This window comes from Tupaia chinensis, unplaced genomic scaffold, assembly GCF_000334495.1.
Source record: "Tupaia chinensis unplaced genomic scaffold, TupChi_1.0 Scaffold000288_2, whole genome shotgun sequence".
Taxonomy (NCBI): domain Eukaryota; kingdom Metazoa; phylum Chordata; class Mammalia; order Scandentia; family Tupaiidae; genus Tupaia; species Tupaia belangeri.
The window spans coordinates 2944870-2962949 of record NW_006159773.1 but is presented as its reverse complement, the minus strand read 5'-3'; the positions used below and the strand labels follow the sequence as shown (position 1 = coordinate 2962949).

General features: G+C 38.9%; 1 protein-coding gene across 2 annotated transcripts in view; it reads right to left on the bottom strand.

Annotated features, from left to right (window-relative positions):
* Positions 1-13974, bottom strand: part of SGK3 (serum/glucocorticoid regulated kinase family member 3) — a 135385-nt gene extending 121411 nt beyond the window's left edge. Inside the window, exon 1 of one of the 2 annotated variants that reach the window (XM_014588587.2) lies at positions 13956-13974. The gene's annotated coding sequence lies outside the window, so the exon portion shown is untranslated. The remainder of the gene's footprint in view (positions 1-13955) is intronic. The other variant, XM_014588588.2, reaches the window with a different exon arrangement.
* Between the last annotated feature and the right edge of the window lie 4106 nt (positions 13975-18080).

The window sequence follows — 18080 nt, the reverse complement described above, 5'->3', positions numbered from 1 at the left end:
TCTTTCCCTCTCAAGAAATAATGTACTTTTTGTAAAAAAAAAAAAATCACATTTATTAAGTATATGGATATATGTAGACTTCAATAGCATGTGTTGTTTTACATAATTCTTAATGTCATGCCATACTTGCAAATCATAAGATGTGATCAAGATCAATGACTGTTAGACATTTTCAGAAAAAGAAGTTTCCAGAAGTGATGACTCATGGCATTAAAAAAGTATTTAAGGCAATGATAAAAGTAGTTCTCCTTTTTCATGAAATACAAACAAAAAAATAGAATAATATTTTTAGAAAACTTATAATAAACCTTTTTTTTAACTCTGGAAGTCTGTGTACAGAAATGACCTATAAAATTGAATATGAACTAAGAGTCAAACCACCCCCGGCTTACACAGCAGGTATCAATACTCAGGGCTAAAAAACACTCAGGGCAGCAGATGTATTCATCTTTAAAATAAAAGAAAAACAACCCATGAAGGGGAGGAAAGCAGCACTGAAAAGTGACAGAAAAGGACCAAGAAAGTTCCAAAGCCTAACTTTCCTATCACTCTTCATACTGTATTTGGGAACACAGGGTCCAAGATGGAAAGTGTGTGTGTGTGTGTGTGTGTGTGTGTGTGTGTATATGTGTATCTCCCTTTTTCTCTCATGGGAAAACTCAGATGCCTAACCCTAGAAGGTAGGCTAACAAGGCAAGCTTTCTAAAAAGCAGCTCCACAGCCTCGTTCAAACATTAACTGTAGCTCCAGGTCCAAATAAAAACAAGAGCCATTCTACGGACAGGAGCACTGCTCACACGATGGCCACCTGGCTCCAAGCCCTAGCATCCACCTGGTTACATCCAAGTGGAGCTCTCCACTTTATCCTTCCAACATCCCTCTCCTTTGAGTATTAAAAAAAAAAAAAAAGTTTTAAGGAAAAAAAATCTACCATCCCATTCAGGATACCCCTCCCCTTAACACATTTAGGGGGAGATTCCTCAAAAATCTATAAATAGAACTACCATATGATCCAGCAATCCCACTCCTTGATATCTACCCAAAGGACAGAAGAATTCTTCATCGGAAAAGTGCTTGCACATCGACGTTTATTGCGGCACTTTTCACAACTGCTAAAACATGGAACCAACCCAAATGCCCCCAGGCAGATGAATGGATTGAAAAACTGTGGCACATATGCTCTATGAAATATTATTCAGCCATAAAAAACAACAAAACCCTGGCTTTTGACAGAAAGTGGAAGAATATGTAAGATTTACTGCTGAGTGAAGCAAGCCAGGCTATGAAGGAGAGACATTGTATGTCCCCACTTAATATATACCGATTATCCACACTCTATGACTGAAACTGACTGACTAAAAGATGTACAAACACAAGAGATGAGTGTGATTGCCAGATGTGGTGTGTGTGGAGGAGTGGGGCCTGGGTAAAGACATTTGGAGGAGGGATACAGAGACAGAGTACTGACGGGACAGGGAGGTAGTGGTGTTATCTGTTGAAGATATTTTGATCAGCTAGATTGGGGAAAAATGGTCACATATCGAAATGTTCACTTTGTAAGCTAAATAATGTGACTAAATGTATAAAAAAAAAGTAAATTTTTAAAAATTGAATATGAAAACAAGTATTTAAAATAAACAAATTTCTTTAATATTCTAACAGCAGAAGTTTTCCCTTAGCCTTCTCATTTCTCAGACTACATATGAACCAACTGTTATCAAAGAATAATGCCTTGAAATTGCCTATTTACATATTCCTCCCTCTCACTGAACTCAATTCTTGGAGGGTAGGATTAGATTTTGTTTCTTACTGCATTTCTAGAACCTAGATAAACAGATGCCTGGCCCAGGAAGGAGCAAAATTAAATGTCCTAAATAGAGAAGTAGGTATGAAGGCAGGAAATCAAAAAAGTAAGGGAATTTTAGATCATTTTAAGACAAGGGTTTTGAAGAAGGAGGGCATTATATCAGAAATGTACATGAATTATTTGTAAAACATTTCCAGACATGTACAAAGAAAAGTACTGGCAATAGACGCTCATTGTAAAGTTGACAATTATGATGTCCATTATTGACTCATCTTTCTTGAATTTGTAGAATTTCAAATACTACAGTGACCTATTAATTTGGCATCTTATTTCCACATAATACAAGATGAACTGCGAATCCAGGAAAACGTACAGAAAATAATTTCCTTTTTGTCAAAAAAACGAGAAACCTTGGGGTAGCAGATGGTGTGGACATTAAATTAAGGCACTGAATCTTACCTGACTGACTGCATGATTTGAATCTCAGACCTGGTGGCTTAAAAGATATGCAGGGCATATGTGTATGTGTGCCCAGAATACTGAAAAAAAAGTGGTGAAGGGATTGCAGTATGACCATCCTCCCTGGGGGATGCTTCCTCACTGTCTCTCTCTTTGTCTCTCTGCCTCTATTTGTCTCTGGCAAGCGCACGTACCTTACAGAAAAAAAAAAAAAAGGAGAGAGAGAGAGAAAGAAACCTGAAGGTAATTTTTTTTACCACTCGTATTCATAGATTTACTATCACACATACACACACAACCCCAAAAGAACTGTCCCCAGGCTGGGACTGATATTCATTTGTCATGTACCAGGACAGCCACCCATTTTTTACGCATCCAATATAAGTTAGTCATTATCAATACTATATTCTAATGCTTAAAATTGACTCTATATCTATGTCTCATATCTTTATATCTATACATATTTATATAACCACATTTAAATTATCCAGAATTCCTCACTTCTCAACCTGTTTGAAGAAATTGGTTCTCTTCATTTCAAAATGAACTATTTTTCTTAGAAAAATCATTAAAATTGGTATAACCTTATCAAACCACTGATTTGAACCAGATTATTCCAACCTCAAATCCTCCCTAAATTCAAAGAAAAGCAAATCACATTTCATATGAAACTCAGAAATTAGGCAACTGGCCTAGCAATTCACACTCACCAAGTTGTATACCAGAAGTCATTATCTGTCCTAGCCAAAAATCTAGCGGCTACCCAAATGTCCATCAAGAAAAGAACAGATAACTGAACTGTGTGGTAGTGATGCAATGGAATACCATATAGATGTGAAAATGAGTAATTTATACCCATACGTGTAAACATGGATCAATGTCACTAATGTTATGTTAAAAGTAGGCATCAGAAAAAAGTCATCTCATTTTTATATGTGTCAGAAACAAAAACAATTCAATGATATGCTGTTTAGGAACAAATACAAACATAAAAACTGGTTTTATAAAAGTTAAGACAATAATAAACACAAAATTTTGTCGTTGTTACTTGGGGTATAAAAGGTGATAAACTAAACATATGGACTCTACATATCAGTCATATCCTATTTGTTTGGTAGATAAAGGAGTCTTTTTAGTTATTCTTCATATTTTAAACACATACTATAAATACTCTGTATGCTTGTTTAATAATTGTTAAATGAGTAAATAGTTTTCAAAAATATTTTGGGCTGGCCTCACAGTCTGGTGGTTAAAGAAACTGGATTCCACATGGCTGACCATGGTTTGAATCCCAGTCCCAGTGACCTGAAAAACATGCCAGATGTGTGTGTGTGTGCGCGCTAGCGTGTACCCCAAATCCCAACGGGTAGAGAAGTGAAAAAATAGAGATTGCAGTGTGACCATGCCCTATTGTGGGTGGGGTGCTTTTTACTTCTCCCTCTCTCTTGGTCTCTCTGTCTCTCTCTCCTTGGGAAGTACATGTGATCTCTGCCAAATTTATTTCTTTGCGTGTGTTTGTGTGTGTGTGTGTATAAAGCAATTCAACTCTAAGTCAACTATGTATCTAGAATATTAAGCCTTTCTACTTTTTAAATAAAAAAGTATAAATAGGAATTTTTAGTTGAATTAAAAATGTGTCAATAGAGCTACATAATATTTACCATTAAATTTTAGAATAACAGAGGCTGGTCCCATATCTCAGCAGTTAAGAGAGTCAAATCCCACATGGCTAACAATGGTTCAAATTCTGGCCCCAGTAGCTTAAAAAACATGCTGGATGTGTTGTGTGTGCATGCCCAAAATCCTGATAGGAAAAAGGAATGGAGGAGAAGGGACTGTGGCATGACCACAGTCCCTAGGAAGGTGATTTCTCTCACTCTCTCTTTCTCTGGTGAGCACACATGCCCTCTAGCAATTAAAAAAATTACAGCTGCAAGACACCCAGCATAGTAATAAAACAACTTTTCTATCGGATTAAACCAATCGAATTATGCCTATTTTATAATATGTTGATTAAAAGTAGTAAATTTCAGAAAGCACATTAAAGAAAAATTTTCTGAACAATATAAAATGGATCCATCCCTTAGGTCCTTTATATTTTCTTCACCATCCTTTCCTATGCACATTTATAAAATTTAAGTATCTAGTGAGAGTATCACAGGAAATGTTATTATACAGTCGTAAGTCCCTAATGGCCAACTCTGACATGATAGGTTCCAAATTGATGAGTCTACCATCTTTGTAAAAGTAACTCAGACAAATTGATGACAATAGTATGTAGACAGTTTTCAAAATTAAAATTGATGAGCTTGCTTCTTCTACTTGTCAGGATGGGGAGTTCATTGATCTCCACATCAGAGGTGCACCAGGGAAATGCAAATTGGGGCACTGCTGGGCTGGTCCTGTGGGTCTCTCACAAGAGAGTAAGCAGAAAGTCAGGTCCAGGAGGATAACGGTGCTGGTGATGCCAGTAACAGCAGGCATGACGCATGGCCACAGGCAGAATGAGCCCCGCATATTTATAGTACATTAACATAAGAAGGAAGAATCTATCAAGGCTTGACACATTTATAAATTCCCCTGGGTAATAGGCAAAGCCCAAGTAGCTTAGCAAATACATTATTTCAAAAATTTGGAGTTCCCTCCAGGAACTCAGTGCTCTTATGGGTTGCTAATTCAGCCCAGACAGAAATCAATTCTTTAGACATTTCTGAGCACTAGTACTACTTAAATGACAGCATTTTTAAAATGTATTAAAACCATCTCCAAATTAAATCTTCTAAGAATTAGAAGAAAGGATTTATATAATTTTCTATTGGTAGTTTTGAGTCAGCAAAACATCTTACGTAAGTAGGAGGAAAAGTGGGAGGAAAAGGCACTATGTGAGATGCTTTACATACCTCACTGGAGTCAGGCATGGTGCTGAGGACTTCACATGCATTACCCTATGTAATCTCTATAGAGAAAACCTATGAACTCACTAGATCTGACAGATGCAGAAGGCAAGACATCAAGGAACCTGTTCAAATTCACGAAGTTGGAAGTCAGCAGTGCTGTGATCCAAGTCGAGGCCAGTTTAACACTAACGCTTGTGTTCTGCCTGCCCTGTTCCACTGCACAGCACATTGCATTCATTTTAATAAAGAACGAACAAACCAAACAGATTTTTAAAAAATGTTCTATTGCTAAGTGGCTAGAAGTTGACAGGATAAGAGGATTTTTATATTTATACTAAAATGGCACACATGTCACAGAATTTCTCAATGATCACACATAATATCATTGTTTCGTAACATGGCATCATACCAGGTCACTGATGTCTCCAACTCTCCTGCAAGTCTAGCCCCAGACTTTCTAAAACGCCTATTGAGTATCATGTACTCAAAACTGTGTGCCTATTTCAACTACTTAAACACAGTCTTTTATTTATAAGTAACTACTTAGTAAGAAATTTTATGGAAGTTACTGAGATGGAAAAACCATGGCCATATGCTCAAAAAGAAAACGGAATATTAAAAAGAGGTTTGGAAATAAGTCTATTTTTAAAATAAACCTCACACCTTAATATGAGAACTAGTAACATTCACAAAGCCACATACGGCATGCTTCATATCATGAATTGTCTCCTGATGTCAGACTCTGGGTATTTGAATTGTCCATGAGAGACCAACCAACACTGTCCTGCAAAAATCTAAAATGACAAGGGAAAAAAAAAAGGGGGTTTATACAATGGGAAACCTTAAAAGGTAACTTAAATTTTATATAGCATTCTTGCTGTGCTCTCTGGAAAATAACATGCCAGTAAATACTTCCATGAGGGTTTCATCTTCATAAATGTTTTAACACCAATTAATTAGGTCTCAACATCCCCATGTAGGAAAAACATACTCCTTCCATTTTTAAATGATAAATTAGAGAACTATTTCAATTAAAAAGGTAGGAAAGGTCTTTTTGTCTTAAATGTTGGCATAAAGATTTCTCACCCTTATTCTCAGAATTCCTCTCAAAAGAAGAAAGCAAACCCAAAGGAAAAGACCACATCCACAATATCTGAAGACAGAGAGCCAATGGAGGGGTGGGAAACAGGCAGAGGGTAGAAAGTGAAACCTAAGAGGCTGTGGAGGGGACGACAGGAGTGGGCTGACCTAATGTGCACAATCAGGGGAAAGGCCCAGGGTGTGGTGTAACAGGCAAGAGGCAAAAGGCCACTTCTCTGGAAAAACTGAGTGGTCCTAAAGAAAATAGCTGCTGCTGCTGCAAACTGTGAAGGCTGCCATCGAAAAACTTGGTTCACCTTTAATTAAAGTCTGCTATGGTTTGAATGTTTCTGTCTCCTCCAAAACTCAGGTTAAAACTTAATTCACAATGCAACAGCGCTGGGACAAGAGGCCAAATAGGAGATGTTTAAGTCATGAGGGTTCTGCCTTCATGAGTGGTTAATACCACTATATGAAGGGCTTGTTGGGATGTGTGTGCTCTTTTTTTTGAGAGAGGGAGATTTTTGAATATAGGGCGCGTGCACTTGCCAGAGTGACAGAGACAGAGGGATAGAAAGCAAGAAATCAGCCCCCCAGGGGGAATGGCTACACTGTAATCCCTGCTCCTCCATTCTTCTCCTGGAATTTTGGGCATGCACACACATAGGCCTGGCCTGAGTTCCAAGCTGCTGAGCCAGGACTCAAACAACAGTTGGCCATGTGGGAGTCTGCCTTAACTACCATGCCACCTGGTGTGATGCCTGAATGGGTTTGTTCTTTTTGGCTCTTCTGCCATGTGAGAATACAACATTCAAGGTGCATCTCGGAATCTAAGACTGGGCCTTCCTCAGACACAAAACCTGCTGCTGGTGCCCAGATCTTACACTTCCCAGCCTCTAGAACCATGAGAGATAAATTTCTGTTCTTTATGAATTTCCCAATCTCAGGTATTCTAATGTAACAGCAAAAATGGACTAAAACAAAATGCCTCTCAGATACATAAAACTTCTACACAGTTTTTAATGCATCCTTTTGGTATCTCACTCTTAATCACCAAGCACTTGAGAAAGCCAACATAAATAACCAAAGCCAAATGAAACAAAATATTTTTTTTTAATTAGAAAAATAAACACAGGAAACATAATGCTAAGATTGGACAAAAGATTTTAAATCTAACAAACAAAACAAAACATAAAAACCATCATAAAGATAGAAGATATTGGACTAGCTGTGCCGTGGTGGTTAAGGTGGCTGGATCCCAAGTGGCTGGCTGACTGGTTTCGGTCCCAGACACAGTGACTTCAGAAACACACTGAGCATGTGTGTGTACCCAAAATCCTGAAAGGAGGGAGAAATGGAGAAGAAAGGATGTTTGTTTTCTCTCTCTCTCTTTCTCTCCCCCTCTCTAATGAATGCACATGCTGTCCGGCAAAAGGAAATATTATATGCATAAAATGAAAACAGGATTTTTTTTTTTTTTTTAGCTTTTTCCTATAGGGCACATGCACTCACTAGAGATACATACACAGAGAGAGGGAAAGTGAGAAATCATCATCCTGGGGGAGATGGCTAAGCTGCAAGGGTCTAGGACTTGAACCATGCAGTTGGTCATGTGGGATCCAGACACCTTATCCTCCATGTCACTGTCTGGCCCCCCAAAACAGAAAACTTTAAAAGAAGAGTTCTTGGAACTAAAAATGATAGCTAAAACAAACAAAAAATTCAATAGAAGGCTGGGAGGTAAAGTTAAAGGTAAAGATTGGACTACAGGGGAAAAAAAAAACCAGAAACAGATAAGAAACGTAAAAGATCAACCTAAAAGATCCAGCACACAACTAATTGAGGATCTAGAAAGAAAATAATTTATTTGTCAGGATAAAATTATCAAAACAAATGTGGATAAAACTGTCGAAATAATAAATAATAAATAATTTGCCAAGAAATAAATAACATAAATTCCAGATTTAAAAGCCCCATTGAATGGGACCAGCAGTTAGTGTAATGGCTATGTCGCTGGGCTCCCATGTAGTCGATCGTGGTTCACGTCCTGGACCTGGTGGCTTAAAACTTACGCTGGGTGTGTGTGCGTGCATGCCCAAGATCCCAAGAGGAGAACAGAGGAGAAGGGATTGCAGCATGGCCATTCCCCCTGGGGGGGGTGATTTCTTGCTTTCTGTTTCTCTGTCTCTCTTTGTCTGTCTGGCGAGTGCACGCACCCTATAGCAAAAATCTCTCAAAAAAAAAAAAGGAAGTAAAAAAAAGAATATGGCATGGTCCCTTATCAGCAACAATGGAAACTAGAAGACAACAGAGCAATACTTTCAAAAACATGTTGGCTCATATACTCATAAGAGTGAGAGAGAGGGATAACTCCCAGTGGGGCATAGTCACACCACATTTCTTTTTCCTCTTTTTCTCTTTCCCATCAGGATTTTGGACATGAACATACATGTGCCGGGCATGTTTTTCAAATCACCAAGTCAAGAATTGAACTGTGGTCAAATATTGGGGATCTGGATCTGGTTACCAATGCATGGCATTTAACCATTGTGCTACAGAGCTTACCCTGAGAAGAAAGCACTTTATAAGTATAGTTCTATAATCAGCCTAATCGTCATTCAAAAAAGAAAAAAATAAAAAGGCAGGAAGAATATGGGCTTTTCAGGGGGAAAAAAATGTAAGAGTAAAAAAATTAACTTTCCAGGGCCAGCAGGTGGCAAGGTTTAGGGGCACTGGACTACCATCTGGCTGACCATGGTTTGAGTCCCAGATCTGGTGGCTTACTTTCTCACTTTCCCTCTCTCTCTCTCTCACACTGTCCCTCTCTGTCGAATTAAAATAAATAAATAAATGAATGAATGAATAAAATAATTCTTAAGAAAAAAAGTTACTTTCCATGGACACTTTTTCAGAAAGCTATTAGACAATGTGCTCTACCAGAATAACAGAATAAGCCAAAAGAGAAGAGCAAGTGATTGAACCCTGTTAACCAACAAAGCAAATTCCCAGGATGAAAATTATAACAGTATCCCTGATTAGAAATGGAGAATAGAGAGGCCAGCAGGTGGCATGGTGGTTAAGGTATTAGACTCCTACATAGCTGGCAATAGTTCAAACCCTGGGTCTGGCAGTTTGAAACTCATACCGGGCACATCTGCATGAGTGCCCCAAATCCCAAGAGCATAATGAAGGAGAAGGGAATGTAGTGTGGTCATCACCACTGGGGGATGACTTCTCGCTTTCTCTCTCTTGGCCTCTCTCTGTCTCTCTGGTAAGCGCATGTGCCCTATAGCAAACATCTCTTCCAAAAACTAAAAGAAATGGAGAACAGCATTGACAAAAAGATTTCTGGAGGAGAAATAGACTAAGAGAGTCCAACCTGCTAGATTTGGAAAATTTTATGGCAAGGATGTTACAGGGTTTAGGAAGAATTGGGAATGAGTTTAGAGAAAATCAGCACTTAGGATAAACAAAGTAGCTCCCTAGATACTATATAAAGTGGGAAAGGTGGATTATTTACAGTATGAGACAGAAGTCCCTGTATTTAAGTAACCCATAATCTAATTATAGAGCTTATTCACAGAGAGAATGTGGACCAGTGTTTTTCAACCTTTTTTGACACAGTCTCAAGCTAAGAAATACACTTCACATGATGAGCCAGTCAAGCAACAAAAATACCATGAAACGACATTACTCTTTGTTATGTACAACACATTTTGATATTTTTTGTCCTGGTCTACTGTATTCCAGGCTTTCAAAGGCAGATCACGACCCACAAAATTGAATTCATGAGTCACTAGTAGGTTATAACCCACATTTTAAAAAACACTGCAAAAGACCCTGGCATGTTTTATTAAGAAGAAAAGAAAAAGAAATCACTTCTGGAGTGGAGAACTGGAAGAGGCAGGAAGGATGCTGAGAAAAGCACAGACTTGGCCTCACCATGGTGGAGGGCACTGCTGAGACAATGTGCTCTGCAGGTTGGGACCACATGGAAACCTGGGTTTGATTTCAGGTCCAACCTAAAGTCCAGACAGTGGTATGTGCCTATGATCCAGTGACTATGGAGTCAGAACCAAGAGAACTGTGAGCTCAAGGCTAGCCTGGGCAATAAAGGCCCTGCTTAAAATGTAAAAATTAAAAACAAAAAACAACAACAACAACAAAAAACTGGGAATGGTGGCGCATGCCTATAGTCCTAGCTAGGAGGCTAAGGCGGGAGGATCACAACACAATAAGACCCTGTCTAGAAAGAAAAAGGAAAAGCAGTAACTTACAAAGAAATATTGGAGATGAACTTTCAAAGGCCACATGGCTGGCCTCGTAATTCAGTGGGGATCTATTTGGAGAGCAAGATCACTGACCATGGTTTGAGTACCCGGCCCAGAGACTTGAAAAACACACTAGATATATGTATGAGTGTGCCCCAAATCCTGATGGGATGAAGAAACAGAGGGGAAAAAAATGTAACATGACTATGTCTCATTGAATTCTCTCTCTCTCTCTCTCTCTCTCTCTCTCTTTCTGAGTCCATATACCCTATGGCAATTTTTTTAAAAAGGAAAATGAACCAAGTATCCTAGTTGGACACGCAGAGAAGGGGAAGAAGTTTGTTATAGATGAAGGGAAAGGAAGTAAAGCCTCAAAAGCAGGAAAGCAAAGGATATGACACAGATACATCAGAGAGTGGGTAGGTCTTCATGAAGGAGAATGGTAGAAATGAGACAGACAGACAGACATGTTAGGGACTAACCACCAAAAGCTTGATGACAATGCTAAGGAATCTGATGTTATTTTAATGATGGAGATCAAAGGCGTGTGGAGTGGGGTTATTTCAAATTGCATTGATGTCTGTATCATCTCACTACAACATACTTATTAATTTTGTATTAATAAAAATTACATGAAGTAAAAACATGTGACTAGAAATGAAGTTCAGTGGTCAGTGAAAGAACAAGAGTTTATTTGATTCACTCTGATTTTTTTTTTTCTTCTATACCTTCCATGAAAGTAAAGAATAAGGCCAGGTAGTAACACAACTGGATCTACAAGGGAAAGGTACTGGGTTGAAATCCTGGGACTTCCCTGAGCACAGAGAGCGTAAGTGTGTGGTCACAACATGGGCTACTTGATGCCAGGGATAGGTCGCAGTATGAGTGGGGTATATGACCCTGCCTATCTGTCTCTTATTTCAAGGAAGAAAAAATGAACTTTCAAAAAAAGCATTATTGATCTGAATGGTTCAGACTCCAGGAAGAAGGGCAAGCAAGACCCTGATAGAACAAAGAAATATCCTTCTTTCTTTCATAATCTACTACAATAATACAACTAGCTCCTTCTACCTGAGATCCAACCTTAAGAAACGTGTCTCACTTCCCTGAGCACCTCAGTCTCTCTTCCCATTAGGCTTTTGCGCTTGCTGTTTTTCAATCTACGACATACTTCCTATCAGTGAACATTAAGCTAGATGTCACTGAGCTTGAGAAGCCCTCCCTGATTGCATGGCTGGGTTAGATATCCTTACTGTGGGCTCCTGGGGCACTTCTCCATCAAAGCACTTTTTATGGTGGACTTTATTTATCTTCACAACTAGACCATACCCATGGTAGAGGTTGTCATTGATTCACGAAACCTCTGTCTACTGCCAATGTGCCTAGCCCATAGAAGACAATAAATAGTGAATAAAAACTTTTTAAAATTTCATTTTCTTTTATACATTCAGTCACATTGTTTAGCTTACGAAGTGAATATTTCAGTATGTGAACATTTCTCCCTAGTTCAGTTGATAAAACTATAAAATATCTTCAACAGATAATGCCACATTTCTTTGTCCCATTAATGCTTTGCCTTCGTATTTTTCTTCTCGGCGTCCTTCCTCAGGCCCTACTCTTCCACATACAGTTTTAAAGTCTATACTTTGATGCTAAAGCCTAGATTTGAAAATCCAAAATCTGGCTAAGCAAGAACCACCAATCCATACTCCCTGCCCACTTTTCCTAGTAAGTAAACTGATTTAACTGTATAAACTATAACATCCTATAAAAGGGCTGCCCAAAATTAGGTTGCGTAGGTAAGGCAGGGTGAGGAGTTTGGACATGAACTAATAAAGAGCTATTGTGGGTTAAGAAAGGTAGGCATGCAATTAAAACAGGGCTTTGAGAAGATTAGCCTTTGCTGGTATGCAGAATATAATAGGGGAAATTTTTCCTCCATTTTTTAGCCTGTTTGTTCAGCTGTGAGCTAATGACCATACTAAGATGAGCAATCACCACAAAGACTGTGCTTGCTTGGACAGAGTTTAGTAATTTTTTAAAAGTTTATTTATTACTCCCATAAGTGAGAGAAAGAGAGAGAAAGAGACATCACCTCCAACAGGGTCATATTTTTTTAAAGAATTATTTATTTTAATTTTATTTATTCATTCATTCATTTTACTTAGACCTAAGAGAGAGAGGGAAAGTGTGGAAGCAAGTCACCTGGTCTGGAATTCAAACCATGGTTAGTCATGTAGGAGTGTCCAGCAGTTTAATCACCATACCAGCAGGATCATTTTTTTATTTTTTGGAGATGTTTTTGCTATAGGGCGCATGCGCTCGCCAGACAGACAGAGAGAGACAGAGGGACAGAAAGTGAGAAATCACCCCCCAGGGAAGATGGCCATGCCACAATCACTTCTCCTCCATTCTCCTCTCGGGATCTTGGGCACGCATGCACACGTGCCTGGCGTGAGTTTAAGCCAACGGGTCAACTACGTGGGAGTCCAGCAACATAGCCATTACACTAACTGCTGGTCCCATGCCAGCAGGATCTTGATGCTAGAACCCATACCCAGTCTTGGTCAGTCCTGGATCATGGATGTGCATGTGCCTGGCATACTCTGGGAAGTCTCCAGACACAAATCCAGAGCCTTACTAATGATACGTGCATCAGCTTTGAAGAACATTGTGTTGGGACCAGCAGATGGTATAATGGTTATGTCACTGGACTTCCATATAGTCGGCCCCGGTTTGAGTCCCAGATTGAGCAGCTTAAAACTCATGGTGGGCACATGTGTGTAAGTGCTTAAAATCCTGAGAGGAGAATGGAGAAAAGGGATTGCAGTGTGGCCATTCCCCCAAGGGGTGATTTCTTGGTTTCTGTTTCTCTGTCTCTCTGGTGAGTGCACACACCCTACAGCAACAATTTCTCTTTAAAAAAAAGAAAGAAAAAAAAGAAAAATAACAGCACTGCGTTTTACTGCTGCACCACTGTTTGCCTCCCGACTTTAGTATTTATTAACTCAAAAAAAGTTTTTTTAATTTAATTTTATGTATTATTATTATTTTGTTATAGGGCACATGTACTCACCAGAGAGAGATAGAGAGAGAGGGAAAGTGAGAAAGCAAGCCACCATGGACTCAAACTTTGGTCAGCCATGTAGGAGTCCAGCACTTTAATGACCGTGCCACCTGCTGACCCCCAAAAAACATTTTTTAAAGTTCTACTATGTTCTTTAAGCTATGTTGTATTATAATACAAAAACTTCATAATCTATAATCTGACATACAATGAAATTGTTAAAAATTATTGACAGTTGAGCCACATTAATGTGTCAGCATTCTGATACAAGAAGGGGTGTCTATGATGGATAAGTAAAAATGGGAAAAAAAATCCATGTAAAATGACAACTTAATATCATTTTCATACAGTCAAATCACATTTTCCTTTCTTACTTTCCTGATGATTTGGACTCCCACCTCTGGAGACCAACAGAAGCCTGTTGAACATGTGTCCAGGAGGCCAAACTTCCTTATGGGCTGTAAGAACACAGAGAAAAATTTCTGAAAGAGACAATTCCAATACAACAGTGTGTTAGGGTAGAAGTATCCAGAGCTTATAGTGGAATCCCTGAGGAGAGACAAGTCTTCCAGTCTGGAGAGGCAGTGCAGGCAGGAAAAGTTAGCGAAGATGTTCTAAAGAAAGTGGCTTTAGAGTTCAGTTCTGACAAATGGACAAGTTAGTGAACAGAGAAAGTATCCCAGGCCTGGAGGAAGACATTAGCATACAGCATGTGGAAGTAATTACTAGTGAGGAGGCTTAAAATTCACTAGTACTAGAGAGGAGCTGAGGACATTTGCCTGGGAATGCCAGTGGGTAAGTAAAGGTTAGAGAATCACAATACGCCTGACCAGTTATGCTAAGGACCTTGAAACTGCTCTTGCAGGAAATAAAGTTATTTATAGGGAGAAATGACAATGGTCAGACCTCCACTTTAGATCTCTTTAAAAGCAATATGGAGTAAGAATGGAAGGGTGACAAGATTGGGTGTTACAGAATCACTTAGGCCAGGCCCTCTGAAAGAAGCAGATGAGGATGAAGACTAAGAGGTTAGAGTGGAAACAGAACTAACAGGACAGACTTGAGAAATGTTTAGGAGGTAAAATCAGGAGGGCTTTGGAAATGATAGGATGCAGGCAGTAAATGAGACCAGAAAGTCCTAGAATGCCTCTCGGGTTTCTGGGTTGATGATGAGACTGCACACACTGGACAGGGACAGTTCAAGGAAAATAATGAGCCGCCAGGTGTGGTGATTAAGGGTGCTGGACTCCCACATGGCCACCGCAGTTAGAACCCGAAACTGGGGGACCAGCAGTTAGCATAATGGCTATGTTGCTGGACTCCCATGTAATCGACCACGGTTCGCGTCCCGGACCCAGCGGCTTAAAACTCATGCCGGGCACGTGCGTGTGCGTGCCCAAGATCCCAAGAGGAAAACGGAGGAGAAGGGATTGAGGCATGGCCATCCCCCTGGGGGGGGGGGTGATTTCTCGCTTTCTGTTTCTCTGTCTCTGTCTGGCGAGTGCACGTGCCCTATAGCAAAAACCTCTCCAAAAAGAAAAAAAGAAAAAAAAAAAAAAGAAAGAAACCGGAACTGGCAGTTTGTTTTCTCACATTCTTTGACTGTCTCTGGTCAAATTTAAGTAAGTAAATAAAGTTAAATAAAATAATTATTTGGAAAAAAAAGAAAAAGGAAGTTAATGAAAAGTGGAATGCGGCATCAGGAGGGTAGAGAAAATGTACTGTTTCATTCATGCATGCTGGATCTGAACCACCTGTGAGCAACACTGCATGAAGTTAGCTAGCTAACAGTGGGCAACTGGACATGCCACCCTGAAGGGTAAAGAATAAAGATCAGGGGGACCAGCAGCTGGCTAAATGGCTATGTTGTTGGATTCCCATGTAGTCGACTGTGATTTGAGTCCCGGACCCGGCAGCTTAAACTCACACTACGCGTGTGCGTGCGTGCCCAAGATCCCAAGAGGAGAATGGAGGAGAAGGGATTGTGGCATGGCCATCCCCCCTGGGGTGTTTCTCGCTTTCTGTCTCTCTGTATGTCTCTGTCTTTCTGGTGAGCGCATGTGCCCTATAGCAAAAACCTCTCAATAAATAAATAAATAAAAATAAAAGAATAAAGATCAGGGCAAGAACTGTACATTTGGGGGTCAGAAGCACAAAATGCACGTGAAACCACACAGCGTAGCTTTAATTCCCTAAAGAGAGCCACGTAACCCAAAGAAAAGGAAGCAGGCGTAAGTCAGACACCCCGGATGTGACATTAGGAGGTAAGGACTTATCACCCTAATGCTCTGGACAGTAGTTATCTCAAAAGGTTCCTCCTTTTCTTTGCTATTATCCAGAACTCATCTTAGAGCCTCTTAGGACTTAGTGAATGAAAAGTAGTGATATATGTCCTCCTTAGAAATAACTAACAGAAAAAGAAAGTCAAGGCTATAAAATTGTATCCATTTAAAATATTATTAACTGAGGGGCCAGCAGGTGGTGTGCTGGTTAAGGTTACTAGACTCCCACGTGCCAACTGCTACTCAAGTCCTGGGCCTGGTGCCTTGTTTTCTAACTTTCTCTTTCTTTGTCTCTCTCCAGTGAGCACATGTGCCCTATAGCAAATTAAATAATAATAACAATAATAAAATAAAATTAAAAAATATTTTAAAGAATATTAACTGAGCATCTACTATATGACAAGCACTCCATTAAGTGCTTTACAAGCAAAATTTATTTTAAACTTAAAAACAGGCCCATGAGGTATGTTGATTACTATGGATATTGTATAGGTGAAGAAACTAATTTATAAGTGATGGATAAGCTACTATTTGAACATCAGTCTGGGTATGTTCAGATCCCCCAGTCTTAACAACTATTAAGTACGATCTCTTATAGAAGCTGAAAATAGATAATGAATCACAAGAATTAACCTGTAAAAATGCTTATCAAAGATATTCATTCCATTTGTGACCATAGCATAAAAAATTGTAAAGACAGTATTCTGGGACCAGCAGGTGGTGTGATGGTTGAGGTGTTGGACTCCCACATGGCCAACCACAATTTGAGTCCCAGACCTGGCGGCTTGCTTTCTCACTTCCCCTTTCTCTATCTCTCTCTGGTCAATAAAATTAATAATAATAATAATAACACACAAAAATAAATAATTCTTTTTTTAAAAAAGACAAAATTCTGTTTTCTCGAAAACCTAAGAGATTTTTGCTATAGTGTGTATGTGCTTGCTGGAGTGACAGACAGAAAGTGAGAAATCACCTAAGAGGGGGGATGGCCACACTGCAATCCCTTCCTCTCTATTCTCCTCTCAGGATCTTGGGCAACCACATACACATGCCCAGCTTGAGTTTTAAGTCACCAGGTCTAGGACTCAAACTGCAGTCAACTGCATGGGAGTCCAGCCACATAACCATTATGCCATCTGCTGGCCTAAGTATTCTGTTTTTACACAATTACACCAACATTTGGATAAACATTCTATTATTGGGCCGTCAGAAAAGTCATGACACATTTTTGCATAGAAAAGCAAAAAAATACATGATGACTTTTCTGACAACGCAATAAATGGCACAGTCCAACACCTCATTCGTATTTAATCATAAAGAAGAACATCAAAAGTGGAACCAGAGTGGTAAACTTAAATATTTTTAAAATGGCTCTTCAAAGTGCAAATGTTAAGTCTGTAGCTAATTTCTTCTGGTAACAACGGGTAAGAATTCCTTGCTTTTTCACCTGTAAAAATGAGTCTTAAAGTCTATTTAATACTGTCCACCAGAAAAGGTTATATCTGACATGTCCAAGGAAGGCATTAAAGGCAAATGCTGATCAGGTGGGATAGAATTACCAAAAACAAAAGTATTCTTCAACACAATCACTTATCCAGAAACCTTCAAGCTTATATTTTAATAATTTTAAGTGCATGAGAGAAGACTTCTATTAAACATATATACCATTCTTTTCATTAAGGACTGGGAATCTATCACTTTTTTGAAAGCCTTGTATATCCGATAAATTCTTCTACTTCTGTACATACTTACACAACAAACCATAATGACTCATAACCACTAGCTATTACCTAATTTCTTGTTTCGCAACTTGTTTTGCACTTTTCCCTCCTCTTGAAACTGAACTATGTACATGAATAGTATACACTAAATTATGATAAACTTTAATAGTAATACTAAGTGTTTAAAATTAGAAAAAAACAAACCATAGTACCTTTGGATGGTTTCCTTCCTAGTTTTCCCAGGAAACTTCAAACAGATATGTAGTGTATTGTTTTAATAAAGATAGAAAAAAAAATTGGCTCTCACAATTTTAACAATTTTTAACCAAGATACACTACATGAATAAAATTCTATATAGCATTATTTGAAGCAAACCACTGGCTTCTTCTATAAACAGACTACAAACCATACTGATCCATTTTTACCACACGTCATTTCAAAATGGTGAAAACGCTCCTAAAATTTATATTATCATGAAGTTTTTACTAGAAGTCA